General features: G+C 36.0%; 1 pseudogene; it reads left to right on the top strand.

Annotated features, from left to right (window-relative positions):
- Positions 1 to 621: 621 nt before the first annotated feature.
- On the top strand, positions 622 to 11,919 carry LOC117906291 (annotated as a pseudogene).
- The last annotated feature ends 2,657 nt before the right edge of the window (positions 11,920 to 14,576 follow it).

The raw sequence follows: 14,576 nt of genomic DNA, 5'->3' as shown, positions 1-14,576 counted from the left end.
TTAAAAATCAATTTTAAATACACAAGGTATCTACCCATTTTTATCTAAGAAATTTGATATTGTATAAAAAAAAAAGGAAATGTCATAAAAGATTATATATAAATTTTTTATTTTTAAAAAAATAAAAAATGCATCTAAACCTACATTAAAATTTATTTTAACTTAATAGTTTGTACTCGAAGAGTACATTAATTTTAAGGTTTTTCCAATTAAAAGGATCATTAAAAACTCTATTTTAAAATTTAAAATTTTTATTATTTTTATTTTATTTTGATAAAAATATTTTATTTCTTTCTTATAAAAATAATTTATTTTTAAAAATATATATGTATATACTTAAAATATTAAAAAAAACATTTACATCAAATCCCTGTATGATTCTTATATTGCTCGGGATTCCAAGTAATGTGAACTACTCTTCGAATAAAAATATCGAAAGTGTTAGATTCACAATTACAAGGAATACATCTCCTTTTAACTAATTAATTCTTAATTTTACAGGACAAAATATTTAAAGACAACGTTTTTACGTATTAGCAAAGACGCACCAAAGTCGGTCAATGGCGTGAAGAGATTGATTTCTTTCTTCTGTTTGTCTGGTTAAGTCAAAAATGGACACGTCGGAAATCGTATAGTTGTGAGTGAGTTTCCTAGTTTCCCCCGTCCCCAAATACAGGATAGAATAATATCTGTACATAATCTTGACTCTGATTTGAGTTGCAGACTTGCAGTGGAGAAATGGAGCAGTCTGAATCAACTGTAAACAACTGTCTGGTTTTTGCTGTTAATGGAAAGAGGTTTGAGGTCTCCACCATCCACCCTTCCACTACTGTGCTTGAGTTCTTGCGTTCTCACACTCCTTTCAAAGGTCCCAAGCTCAGCTGCGGTGAAGGTATCTATCTTTCTTCTCCTCTGTACTCGCGTTTTTTTGTACTTTATTCAGTGTACATATATATGTTTGCTTTGGTCATATGCTTCTCTCTGTCTCTCTGCTTGTTGGTTTCCCAGTTTGGGTTTTCTTTTTCTTTGATGGGTATACGGGTTTTTCTTCTCTGTGTGTTGACTTTCCTTTATCATCTTCTGCTTTTAATTTTGTTGTCCATGTTTTTGCATATATTTGTACACACATACCTGTAATCGTATGAACCTCTGTTTCTCTGCACTCTTGGATGCCCAATCTGAGCTACTTTTTTCTTTGACGGATAAAGTTGGATATTCCTTTTTCCTTCATGTTGGGTTTTTCTCCATCATGTTCCCTTTAATGCTCCTTTTAAATTTTCTTTATTTTCTATATCACCCTGTCATATCACTCTGTCTTTCCTCTGGTTCTTGGATTCCCAATCCAGGTTTCCTTTTCTTCAATGATAGATGTATCTTCTTCTTCAGCGTGTCTAATTTTGTTTCCTGGTTCTCTTTATTGCTTGTTGTCAATTGTATTGTCCTGTGATTCCATTTTTCTGTATTTTGTTGTCGGATTTTATTTTTTGGTTCCTACCTATATTTAAATCGATGGGGGGTAATGGGGTCCATTGCTCTTGTAGTGGTGTAGGCTTTCCCTTTGTTTTTTGGGAGGATGAACGGCAAGAAACATAAGATTGAAAATTTAACTATTTGACTAATGCCTATGCTGATGATTATGCCGTTCAATTATTAAATAATTGTCCCATTATTCAATTAGTTCCTAATATAGTTTAGCCATTGAAGATTATGATTTTGTATAGCCTATCAAAATCTCAAAAATCAGGCAGCTGATACATTGATATGTTTGCTAACTTCATTGTTTCAGGTGGTTGTGGTGCTTGTGTTGTTCTACTGTCCAAGTATAACCCTGTGCATGACCAGGTGGATGATTGTACGGTGAGTTCATGTCTTACCCTGCTTTGTAGTGTAAATGGATGTTCAATTACAACAACTGAAGGCCTTGGGAACACGAAAGATGGGTTCCACCCAATTCATGAAAGGTTCTCTGGATTCCATGCTTCTCAGTGTGGCTTTTGTACTCCTGGAATGTGCATGTCACTCTTCTCGGCTCTTGTCAATGCTGAGAAAACCCCCGGCCAGAGCCCCCTCGGGGATTCTCCAAGCTGAAAGTTTCTGAAGCGGAAAGGGCTATTGCAGGAAATCTCTGCCGCTGTACTGGATACCGGCCCATTGCTGATGCCTGTAAAAGTTTTGCAGCAGATGTTGATATGGAGGATTTGGGGTTTAATTCCTTTTGGAGAAAGGGAGATAGTAAAGAAGTGAAACTAAGCAGCTTACCCCTGTATAACCATAATGATGAGATCTGTACATTTCCTCAGTTCTTGAAAAATGAAACTAGGTCTACATTGCTTTTAGACTCTAGTAGATATTCCTGGTATAATCCTGTTACCATTGAGGAACTTCAAAGCTTGTTGGGTTTTGTTGAGGATGGAAATGGGACTCGGGTTAAATTAGTTGTTGGTAACACTGGTATGGGTTATTACAAGGAAGTGGAAAGCTACGACAAATATATTGATCTAAGACATATCTCTGAATTCTCAATGATTAGAAGGGATAATACCGGGATAAGCATTGGAGCAACTATAACAATCTCTAAAGCTATTGAAGCTCTAAGGGAATACAACCAAAGTGGATTTTACTCAGAAGGAGACATGGTCTATAAAAAAATTGCTGACCATATGGAAAAAGTTGCTTCAGGGTTCATCCGGAACTCAGCTAGTTTAGGTGGAAATCTGGTGATGGCACAAAGGAATCATTTCCCCTCCGACATTGCTACAGTACTTCTTGCAGTAGGTTCAACTGTAAATATAATGAATAGTCTCAAAAGCGAAGAGCTTACATTGGAGGAGTTCTTAAGAAGGCCAGAGTTAGATTCGAAAAGTATACTTGTAGGCGTCAAAATCCCAGATTGGGATCGGATTATGGGCATTTCTTCAGGGACCGAGATGAAGTTACTGTTTGAAACTTATCGAGCTGCACCACGGCCGTTAGGAAATGCATTGCCCTATTTAAATGCTGCTTTAATGGCTAAAGTTTCTCGCTGTACAACTTCTATTGGCATTATTGTAAGTAACTGTCAGTTTGCTTTTGGTGCTTATGGGACAAAACATCCCATAAGAGCGACAAAAGTTGAAGAATTTTTAACTGGAAAAGTGCTAAGTGTTGGTGTTCTATGTGAGGCTGTTAAATTACTTAGAGGCATTGTGGTACCTGATGATGGCACTTCAAGTCCAGCTTATAGGTCAAGCTTGGCTGTCAGTTTTCTTTTGAGTTCTTTAGCCATTTGGTTGAGTCTAATGCTGAATCACCTGATGGCTCTGTGGATGGATATAGTACTTTGCTGTCTCCTGCAAAGCAGTTAGATCATGGTAAAATCTCAACCTTGCTATCTTCTGCAAAGCAGGAAGTGGAATTGAACAGACAGTATCGTCCAGTTGGTGAGCCAATTGCAAAGTCTGGGGCTGCCATCCAAGCTTCTGGTTCGTTACACTAACTTGGTTTTATATTATGAAAAACAAGAGTTGATTTTCTATTTAATTTTTATTTTACTCTTACAAGTACCATTCTGTTGTTGGTTTCATGGATATGGTAGGTGTCACATGCACAAATTTGCAACAAGGCTCTTTTTTTCCTGTTTTCTGAAATGAGCGGCACCACCCCCAACCCCCACCCCCAATCTCATACACCTCACCGTGTGTCTCTGTTTAGGCAATAGAAGAGCCCCACAACCCCCTACCACCATTTATACCCTGAGGCTACACTCTCATATTTAATTTGAATTCCAATTCATTTGAATTCAAGTTGGTAGGGGGTAGTTACAAAACCACCCAATTGACCAGACCGTCTTCCCTTGAGGTGCCTCTTTATGCCACACAATCACTCACAAGCCTTCTGATGCCTTCTCTTCCTAAAAGGTGCCAAGTAACCACCCATGAAACCAATCAAACCTACCCTCTGATGGAATCAGCCCTTATGCCATGTCCAGCCCACTAAGTTGCATGTTAGCCACATCAATGTGGTCCATGTGCGCAAGTCTGCCCACCCATGCATGCTAGCTCGTCAATGCATGTTCAGCCCATCTGATTGCATCTGTGTGCCTTAGCCCACCATGTGATGTCCATGCATCAGGTTTGTCTCCTTATGCCTTTGGAGCATTGGAGTTATTTCCCAAGTTGCATGTCAGCCCACATCAATGTGGTCCATGTGTGCAAGTCTGCCCACCCATGCATGCTAGCTCGTCAATGCATGTTCAGCCCATCTGTGCATCTGTGTGCCTTAGCCCACCATGTGATGTCCATGCATCAGGTTGTCTACTTATGCCCTTGGAACATTGGAGTTGTTGCCCATGTCTTAGGCGCCCATGGGACAGCCCCCTGCAAGGTCTTGCCTTACAGGCCACGAGTCAGCATGCCATACCCTTACTCTTGCCTCCCATCAACCATGCACCACCATGTCTGAGGCAGCCTTTTGTTGTTGCACAAGCACCCTGCCATGCCCAATTCTCACTTCAATGCAACAATGCAGGGGTGGAGCCACCTTGTGCCTAGGAGGGGCAAACATCCCCCCTGAAATTTTGGAAAAAAAATATGTAGCAGAAGGAATTGTGGTCATAGGTTGCACACCACCACATGTTATTGAGTCCATGTGCCGGTTCTAGCAAGGCCCACCTAAGTGTCTTGCCCATGTCCGAGGCTTTGCATCATACCCCCTTTGTGTGGCCAAGATTAAGCCACGTTTCCTTAAATCATGCATCCACCCTCCTTAACAATCATTTTAGGCCATTCCCAAAGTGCCAATATAAGACACCAAGGGTCTTAAGGAGGCATAATGATTTTTCATTAATTCATGAAAATCCAAAAAGCCACAATTCCACTTGGAGACTCCCTTTTGAAGGTTCCTCTTCAAAGGAAAAATATAAGCATGTCAAAATTCAACACTTGAATTTTACCCGAGTTAGGTCATGCCACCTAGTGCATGTGTGCTAAGCCATGGGCTACAACTGCTACATCGCATGCAACACCCCACTACATTGCATGTGGTAGTGGCCTAAGTAGCGTGTGGTACTTGCTATGTTGCTTGTGGCACCTGTTATGTTGTGTGTGGCACTTGCTATGTCAAGTGTGATACCTATTGTGTCAGTACCTACTATCTAGCTTACGACACCTGTTGTGTCACGTGCTACTTGCCACCTCATCGTGCCAGCTCATGTGTTGTACCACCAAGCTCGCGCATATGATGCATTGAACCTTGGTTTCAATTTGCCTCACTCTCCTAGGGTCTTTATGGGTGCAAGGTGCCTACCCATGAGACCCTTGGCACTGTGTCACTTGAGTCAAGGGGCTAACAATAGGAGACATGAAACTAGTTAAAGATAATTGATTTTATTGATGGCCTAGAACTTTAGAGCAATTTATTTTTCAAATAGTAAAATATTTGGCTACATTCTTAAATTTAATTTTCTGTTCATTTCTATGATGAAGTTTATATTGGTTATATTATGGTGTGTGATGTTTCTTTTTTAAGGGAATTTATTGTCATCAAAACTTTATATTCAAAAAATCAATACTTTCTTTTCAGCCTTGTGAATGATCTTTCTTTGACTTTTTGTTTGTGCTTTTTGTCATGTTACAACCACGCTAGATTCAATTTATCTCACTTACTCTATTTTATTCACCAATTACCACTCTGGCAGGGCATTTGTAGCTCAATAAGGCCATGTGTTACTATATAATCCATGATAATGACTACCTTTGGTCACATATATCTTTAGCACCATTTGGAGTATATAAAGTTCTAGGGAAAGGAAAGAAATAGGAAGGTATCTAAATTTTCTTGTTTGGTTTATTGCGGAAAAGTATGAATAAATATCAAGTATAATTAAAATTTTTACATTTTCAAATTCTTCACTCTTCATATAAAAGAGAAGAAGAAAAAAAAATGTGGATAAACATAAATGAAAAATCTATCCAATTTAAACCCATCCGTTTTTTTTTTCTTCATTTTTCTTTCCTTATATTTTCTTTTCTTCCTACCTACTCCCAAACTTTTCAAGTTTCAGAAGGAGCCTTGATTTTTCCTACTTTTTATGTTTGTTTTTCTCCCCACATGTCCTTTTAGACATGCTTATCCATTACCATAGGCTCCTGATATTTCCTTTTTCTAGACAACTGACATGAGTTAAACGATTTCGTAGGGGAGGCTATTTATGTGGATGACATTCCCTCTCCAACAAATTGCCTACATGGGGCTTTCATTTATGGTACAAAGCCTTTGGCTGGAGTAAAGGGTATCAAACTTAACCCCAAATCAGTGGCAGCTGGAGTCAGTGCACTTATTTCTTTTAAAGATATCCCAGGGGAGAACATAGGCTGTAAAACTATGTTTGGTACTGAACCTTTATTTGCAGATGATTTTACCCGATGTGCTGGAGAGTATATTGCTTTTGTGGTAATTCGATGATTCTGTCTTTCTCGTCCACCAATATATATATGCATATTTTGCTTTCTGTTGGGTTTATTATAAATTTTCTTTTAATGGGCGTAGCATACAAACACATTTGATTAGTTTATGAACTGAGAAGCCCAGTTCAGTCACTGGTCGTATATGTGTATAGGTTGCAGACACACAGAAACATGCAAATATGGCTGCAAACCTTGCAGTGATCGATTATGACATGGAAAATCTGGAACCACCCATTTTATCGGTAGAAGAGGCTGTTAGGAGATCTAGCTTTTTTGAGGTTCCTTCCATCATTAGCCCAAAACAGGTTGGTGATTTCTCTAGAGGAATGGCTGAAGCAGATCACAAGATTCTCTCTGCTGAGGTACTTCTCATTTACTTGTTATACAATTTTTTTCTATTCCTATTAATGTTTTTCTTTCTTGTTTTGGTTTTATGATAAATGCTTTCTGAATTGTCACATCCAGATCAGACTTGGGTCACAGTATTATTTCTATATGGAGACACAAACTGCCCTTGCAGTTCCCGATGAAGACAACTGCATTGTGGTTTACAGTTCAATCCAATGCCCTGAAAATGCACATACTACGATTTCGAGATGTCTTGGTATTCCTGAACACAATGTCCGTGTGATCACAAGAAGGGTTGGAGGTGGTTTTGGTGGAAAGGCCATGAAAGCAATTGCTGTGAGTATATAATTGATGGTTACATTGTGTGTTTGTGTCCATATGGCCAAAAGAGTACGGCCATTTGAAGGAGAATACGAGGAAAACACACACACACACAAATGCACACATAGTTCTTCCTTTATCTGACTCTGTTTCCTCTGATGGCCTATCTTTTGTACTGTTCCTTTCCCTTAACAATGGCTTCTAAGTGAAATCACTCAATCTATGGTGCCTCAGGTAGCTACAGCATGTGCACTTGCAGCATACAAATTACAACGCCCTGTCCGGATATATATGAATCGCAAAACTGACATGAAAATAGCAGGAGGAAGACATCCAATGAAAGTAACCTACAGTGTAGGGTTCAAATCGAATGGAAAGATTACTGCCTTACACGTTGATATATTAATCAACGCAGGAATGGGTGTCGATATAAGCCCAGCTATGCCTATGCTCATGGTTGGTGCCCTTAAAAAATATGATTGGGGTGCTTTTTCTTTTGATATAAAGGTTTGCAAAACAAACCATTTGTCTAAATCAGCAATGCGTGCTCCTGGGGAGGTACAAGCTACATTTATATCTGAAGCTGTAATTGAACATGTCGCATCTACTCTTTCCATGGATGTGGACTCTGTGAGAAGCGGAAACCTCCACACTTTCAACAGCCTCAATTTTTTCTTTGAGGGCTGTGCTGGTGAACCTGTGGAGTACACTTTACCTTTAATCTGGGATAAGTTGGCTACTTCTTCAAGTTTTAAAGAAAGGACTGATATGGTAAAGCAGTTTAATATGTGCAATAAATGGCAGAAAAGGGGTATTTCTCGAGCACCAATTGTGCATGAAATTTCATTAAAAGCAACTCCAGGGAAAGTAAGCATTCTTAGCGATGGATCTGTTGCTGTGGAAGTTGGGGGATTGAGTTGGGGCAGGGACTGTGGACAAAGGTGAAACAGATGACTGCATTTGCCCTCAGTTCAATTGGATGTGATGGAATGGGAGACTTCTTGGAGAAAGTAAGGGTCATACAATCAGATACCCTAAGTTTAATACAGGGGGGGTTGACTACTGCAAGCACTACATCAGAGTGCAGCTGTGAAGCTATTAGACTCTGCTGCAATATGTTGGTTAAAAGACTGACTCCTATCAAGGAGAGATTGCAGGAGCAAATGGGTTCTGTTGAATGGGGCACATTGATTCTTCAGGTAATTATGTGCACATTTGGTATATTTTACATTTTTTTTCTTTTGCTGCCTTTGTTGGAATTATAGGGTTGAAAGAGAAGTATAAATAATTAAATAAATGAACATACAATTGGGTAGAATTAAAAATTTACTATCTCCTATCACTCTTATTAAAATATCATGTCTCTTATTTATAGATAATAAAATCAAAAACTTTCAATCATAAAATAAAAACTTTCTAGGACTTAACTACTCAAATATAGAAAATAAAGCAGCACTCAAAATAATTTTTTTTTTCTTTAACTTGACTAAATCTAATTCTAATCTTTAGAAACTTTTTAAATAAAGTTTAACTTTCTAACATACCCCCTTATAAATTTGATTTGTAACTCCAAGTAGCATCCTTAACTGTCTAAAATCTTCAAACTTAAGAGCTTGGTAAAAATATCAGCAATTTGATCTTGAGATTTTGCAAATTGTAATTGCACTTCCTTCTTCATAACGCACTTTGTAATAAAATGATTTCTTATATCAATGTACTTGCTTCAATCATGAAAAACAAGATTTTTTTTATGATGCAATTGTTGATTTCGTATTCACATGGTGTATACCTTATTGTTGCATGTAACCCTTAGTCATGAACCTTGCTTTGTATATCTCTATTTCTCCTTTCACATCCTTCTTACTTTTATTTCCTCATCCATAACATCTTTGTATCATTAATTTGTTTTGAATTGCTCTTTCAAAACTTTTAGGTTCATGTACGGGAATAGAAAATCGAAGTGATCTAACCCTTTTTTGTTTTCTCTACAAATTAGAAGCTTAAGGATGAGTCACCAAAATAATAATGGTCTAATTCCATAAAAGGCCTCCTATGATACTATTGGGAGAAACCTTTTTCTAGATGTAAACCACCAATTCATATGATATTTATTCTTTTACAATTAATTCTTCTTGTATTCATGTTGGTCATCATTTTTTGGGTATTGAAAGAGCATTATGTAGGAATTCAGAAACAATCAAAATCAAACCATCAGTATTAGTATCTCCAAAGAAAAAAAAAAACATTACTTCAGAAACAATAACTACTCAAAACTATGACTCCTATAGTTAAAAGTACTGATCGAAGAATATGACAACATTGATCATACTAAACTGGGGTTGAGTTGATTCCATCCATGATTATATAAATTCTGAGTGGTACTTAAGGCATAGACCTTATGGTATTCTTTTTGATATTTTTCCCACTAAAAGAGTTCTTAAACTAGATTTATGGGAAAGCAATATGTAACAGAACTTCATATGTTTAAATCCAAATTAAATATTAAAGACATTTGCCATCTTTTCCAAAGATTTTTTTTTTTTTTTCATTTTACTTTCTTCAGACTTGCTCAAAGTTAGATGTTGAATATCTCTTACCATTTAGCAATTTACTTCATCAAACTGCAGGCACAAAGTCAAGCTGTGAACTTATCAGCAAGTTCTTACTATGTCCCTGACTTTTCTTCCTTTCAATACCTAAACTATGGTGCAGCAGTGAGTGAGGCAAGTTTTTCAAGATCCCTTTAATTCCTCTCCATAGAGTTTTTATTGAAATTAAGTTAGTATTCTTCAGGTAAACTTGGAGGAGACTAGGCTTTCATGCTTAACCATGCTTCAATTTTTACTATAATAATGAAACATTGGGTGTCACAGGTGGAGGTAAATCTTCTCACTGGACAAACCACAATTTTGCAATCTGATATTATATATGACTGTGGTCAGAGTCTCAACCCTGCTGTGGATTTAGGACAGGTTAGCCCAACTACAATGTTAAACTATTTCATCTCCTTCTCCACTTTTCTATCCCTAAGCTTTGGCATTCAACCTCTTCCCTGATTTTATTCTCCACATCCACATATTAATGCAATGGAACTTTTTCATTGATAATACTAAAGGATGTTTATAACTGTTCAATGTTTCCTTATCCTTAAAGCTTGTGCTTATTAGATCCATATGCCTGTAATATTCTTTCTGAGTTGCTTTACAGATAGAAGGAGCTTTTGTTCAAGGAATTGGGTTTTTTATGCTCGAGGAGTACACAACTAATTCAGATGGACTGGTGGTCACCGAAGGCACATGGACTTACAAGATCCCAACAATCGACACAATACCCAAGCAGTTCAATGTTGAGGTACTGAACAGCGGACATCATAAAAATCGTGTTCTTTCTTCTAAAGGTATTTCTCTTCAACTCTTCATTGAAAATGCATCCTAGTTATAGAGAAGAAACTGGATAATTTGTTTTCTAATTTTACATGGTTGCTAAGAAAATGTTACAAAATTTGTATCGAATACATAAAGCAATAGACCTGCTTGCAATAATGCATAATTAACACTTGTTTCTATGAGATGTTACGAATTTATGAATTTGTGACCAAAATAGATGTTTCATTATTAATTTGAGAAGCTCTCTTGTTGGAAAACAAGAAAGGGTAGAGCAAAGGTGTGGGTGAGGAGTTAGAGGTAAGAGGGTGTTGGAGAGAATAATTCAGATCAAAAGCACACCTGTTGGGAAATGCCAAATTGTCTTTGAATCTTTGAGAATCTAGAAGAGTTTGCTTTTTCTTTTCTTGGGTTTTCTATAGAAATGGAGTAATTTGCAGTATTCATTAGAAGTAACTCTTGTTGAGATCAATGGAATGATATTCATAGCATGTGAGGCAAGGCTAGACACCTTTCCTTTTCATTATGGTTAGTGTTTCATTCATGTTAATGCCCATAGTGGTGAACCTCTATCTAACTCTTAACCATTAAACCAAGATCTTTAACCCACTTCAATTTACCTGATATTATGAGGGCAAGCTCTACAATTAAGGGGATTAAGACCGGTATTGGATCCCCACAGCAAATATTCCAAGCTGTTTCAACATAAGATACCATGTCAAGGTTAGGTAAATTTAGGGGTTTATACCCTGCGGAAGGTCGGCAGCCAACTAGATAAGAAGTGTTGTTGATATGGTTTTAAACCAAAAAGGTGAATGGTTAGTAACTCGTTACAATAGCATGAGACATACCAGTAGTAGTAACAGCTTAGTACGGCTAACTATCTGCAAAAACTTGCTTTATTTGCTACTAGTGCAATTCACTATGCAATTCATTTTGAATAAAATTCACTAGTAAACCTCCTCTGTAATAATTCCAAGTTTCCAACACACTGCTTTATGTAGATCAATGAATCATAATCAGCAAGGTAAATATGTTTTGCGCAGCTTCTGGTGAACCACCGTTACTCCTAGCTGTTTCAGTTCATTGTGCTACAAGGGCAGCTATTAGAGAAGCCCGGCAACAGCTTCTTTCCTGGACTGGGCTAACCAAGTGTGATTCAACATTCCAGTTGGAGGTCCCGGCAACAATGCCTGTTGTGAAGGAGCTCTGTGGACTGGAGAATGTGGAGAGTTACTTGCAAAGCTTGCTGTCTTAATGCTGGAAACCATTTCCTGCTTTTGATTGAATCCATATGTTTCTAGTTTATTATTGTATGTATATGATGGTAGAAGTTGTGGTTGTATATATGCATTGGTCTAATGAATGCTCCTAGCTCACAGGCACTGATGATCATATAAATAAATTAAACCCTTTGAAGGAAATGCACTCAAAGAACAAAGTAAAAGCCCGTTTCTCAAAAGAGATGAATGATTTTCGACAGTTGTAAACATTTTAAATGAAGTTCAAGAACTCTCAACTACATGTTAGAGAATTAAAGGTCGCTGTCGGAGGTAGAACATGAACCACTTGAGCAACCAATCTACTAGTGCCTAAACCAGTTAAAGTTCCCCTCAATTGATAGTGCTACTGTTACTTACTAACCAACACGTTCCACTATCCCTATTGAATCGATCAATTGTGCAACTGATCCACCTGGTCCTTTGTTCCCAAAATTATGCTTTTGTCATCTTTTATTCCACAAAGAGTCCAAAAAATCGGCCAAATATAGTCAATATTTCAGGAAAATCCCAAAATTTCGCCAAAATAAATCGCTATGAAATGTCTCCCACGCACTTTTCCAAAAAAATCGCTAATTTATCAGCGCCAAAATTTCAGCAATTTTTTCAAAAAAAATCATGAATTTTTGGCAAGTTATTCGCAAAACCCAATTTAAAAAGAAAAATTAGCTGTGTTTTTTCCAATTTATCTTTTATTTTAAATTTATACTACCTTTTATTTTATATTATCATTTTATGTTTAATTATTTTTCATATTTATCTCATTAATCCTATTTTTAAAAATTACTATCACTTCAGTTTTAATTTTTTATATTTATCCTTCTAATTTTATTTAATTTTAAATGTTTTTATTTTAAATATTAAAAATATAAATTTATTCAAAATTTGATAAAAAAAATAATGAGTTCTAATATTTTATAAATTAAAATTAATTTCATAAAATAAATTATTAGTATAACTTTTATACTTTTAATTATTTAAATAAATTAATGTTAATAGCAAAAAATTATCACCACAAATTTGTAACAAAATTTTAGAAATAAAATTTCAAATAAATTTTTTATATAAATTGATTAAATTTTTTATTTAAAATGTAATAAAACATGTTTTAATAAAATTAATTTTTAATTTTTAAAATAAATAAATATAAATATATTAAAGGAATTTAAGTTAATATTTTCTTGAAAAGTTTGATAAACATTATATTTGATCACACCTATGTTAATTACAGTTACAAAATAATTATTCTTGCTTATTTGATCATTTTTTAAAGTTTTTTTTAAAGTATTTTCATAAATTTTTAATGATTTTCATGTTACTATATTTTTGTCAAAATATCCACAATATTTTTGTCAGAATATAGCCGATATTTTATTGATATTTTCGATATATCTATAAAATTCAAGTATTAATATATTTGTATTTATCAATATTTCAAACCTTGTCAATACAATTTTTTATGTTACTAGAAAAAATATAAAGAAAATATAAGTTTTGTTTTAAAAAGAATTAAAATCTCAATAGAATTTTTTTTTATCATTTGGTAAATTTTATATTAAATATTAATATTTTTAAAATAATGTTATAATTTTCTTAGTAAAATTTAAATTTGTTTAAATAAATAATGTAAATGAGTGATAAAACTTTTTATTCAACAATTATCTATAATATAATAAGTGATATTATTAATTCATTATTATTTAATTAAATATAAAAGTTTAAAAGATTTAAATATGAATGAAAATCACTGTGTAGACCCCCAAATGTGAATATCAGTTTTTTTTTCACCTCTCTGTAGCCCAATTTTGACAGGTGTTGCCACCTTGGCTGGACACGTGTCAAATTTTGGATGGTCACTATAGAATCAAAGAAGTGGGTTGAAAGGCCAATAGAAAGGTGACACATGTCAGGAGGGAATGAAGGAAAGCTGCAGAACCGTTTGGGATATTCTTTTTGGACAACTAGGTGATGCTTTTTTAGGGAGGATGGCCGAGTGAGTGGGGGGGGGGGGGGGGGTGGGGTTTAGTTGCCGTGAGGAAGATATTTTTGAGGGTGAGAGAGAGAGAGTTTTTAGAGGTGAGAGAAAGAGCTTGGGCTGCAAGGAGAGGAGGAGGGATCTTTCTGTTAAGGAGGGACTTTTTGAGAGGATATTGAGAGGAGGGGGTATCCATGGCTGAAGGGAGATATTTTCTGAGAGGTGAGGGAGAGTTTTCTTTCTGATAGTTAGGGTGGTACTCCATTGCCTGAAGAAGAGGTTGAAGAAGGTTGCCCGTGGAATTCCCAGACAGCCCTCAAGCTAGGTACATTCTTGTTTCTCAATCTGCTGTCTCATTCTTTACTGATTTATGAGCATTGGCTTTGATTGTTTGTCGTGGACATCAAGGGCCACGGGGTTGTTTCGATTGAATATGCTTATTCACATATGATGCTCTGCTTCGTCTCTCTCCTGCGCTTGATTTTCTTTTCTTCTGAAAGTGATTGGATCCTCTTTGAACTTGGTTTGGTTTTGATTTGTTATATTGAAGATTTCCAGATCATCCCCACCTGTATTAGTTCATAGCTATTACATGAAACGTGAGGCTATAGTTGCTCTGTTATGTTTTCCCTCACCTATCCTTTGTTTTCTTGGTTTGTTTTTTTTCTTCTTTCCCCTGTTTTTGATGCTTACCTGGAGAGTTGTACATTGTGAACGCAAGACATGAATATTTTCTGGGTGCTTATGGACATGAGGTCCTTTGAAAGATGAGTTCATAAGGCTATCTGACATCTCCTTCATGGGTAAATGCCTAAGCATCCACCAG

Source organism: Vitis riparia, chromosome 18, assembly GCF_004353265.1.
Source record: "Vitis riparia cultivar Riparia Gloire de Montpellier isolate 1030 chromosome 18, EGFV_Vit.rip_1.0, whole genome shotgun sequence".
Taxonomy (NCBI): domain Eukaryota; kingdom Viridiplantae; phylum Streptophyta; class Magnoliopsida; order Vitales; family Vitaceae; genus Vitis; species Vitis riparia.
The sequence above is the reverse complement of the archived record's forward strand: the minus strand, read 5'-3'. Positions and strand labels throughout refer to the sequence as shown.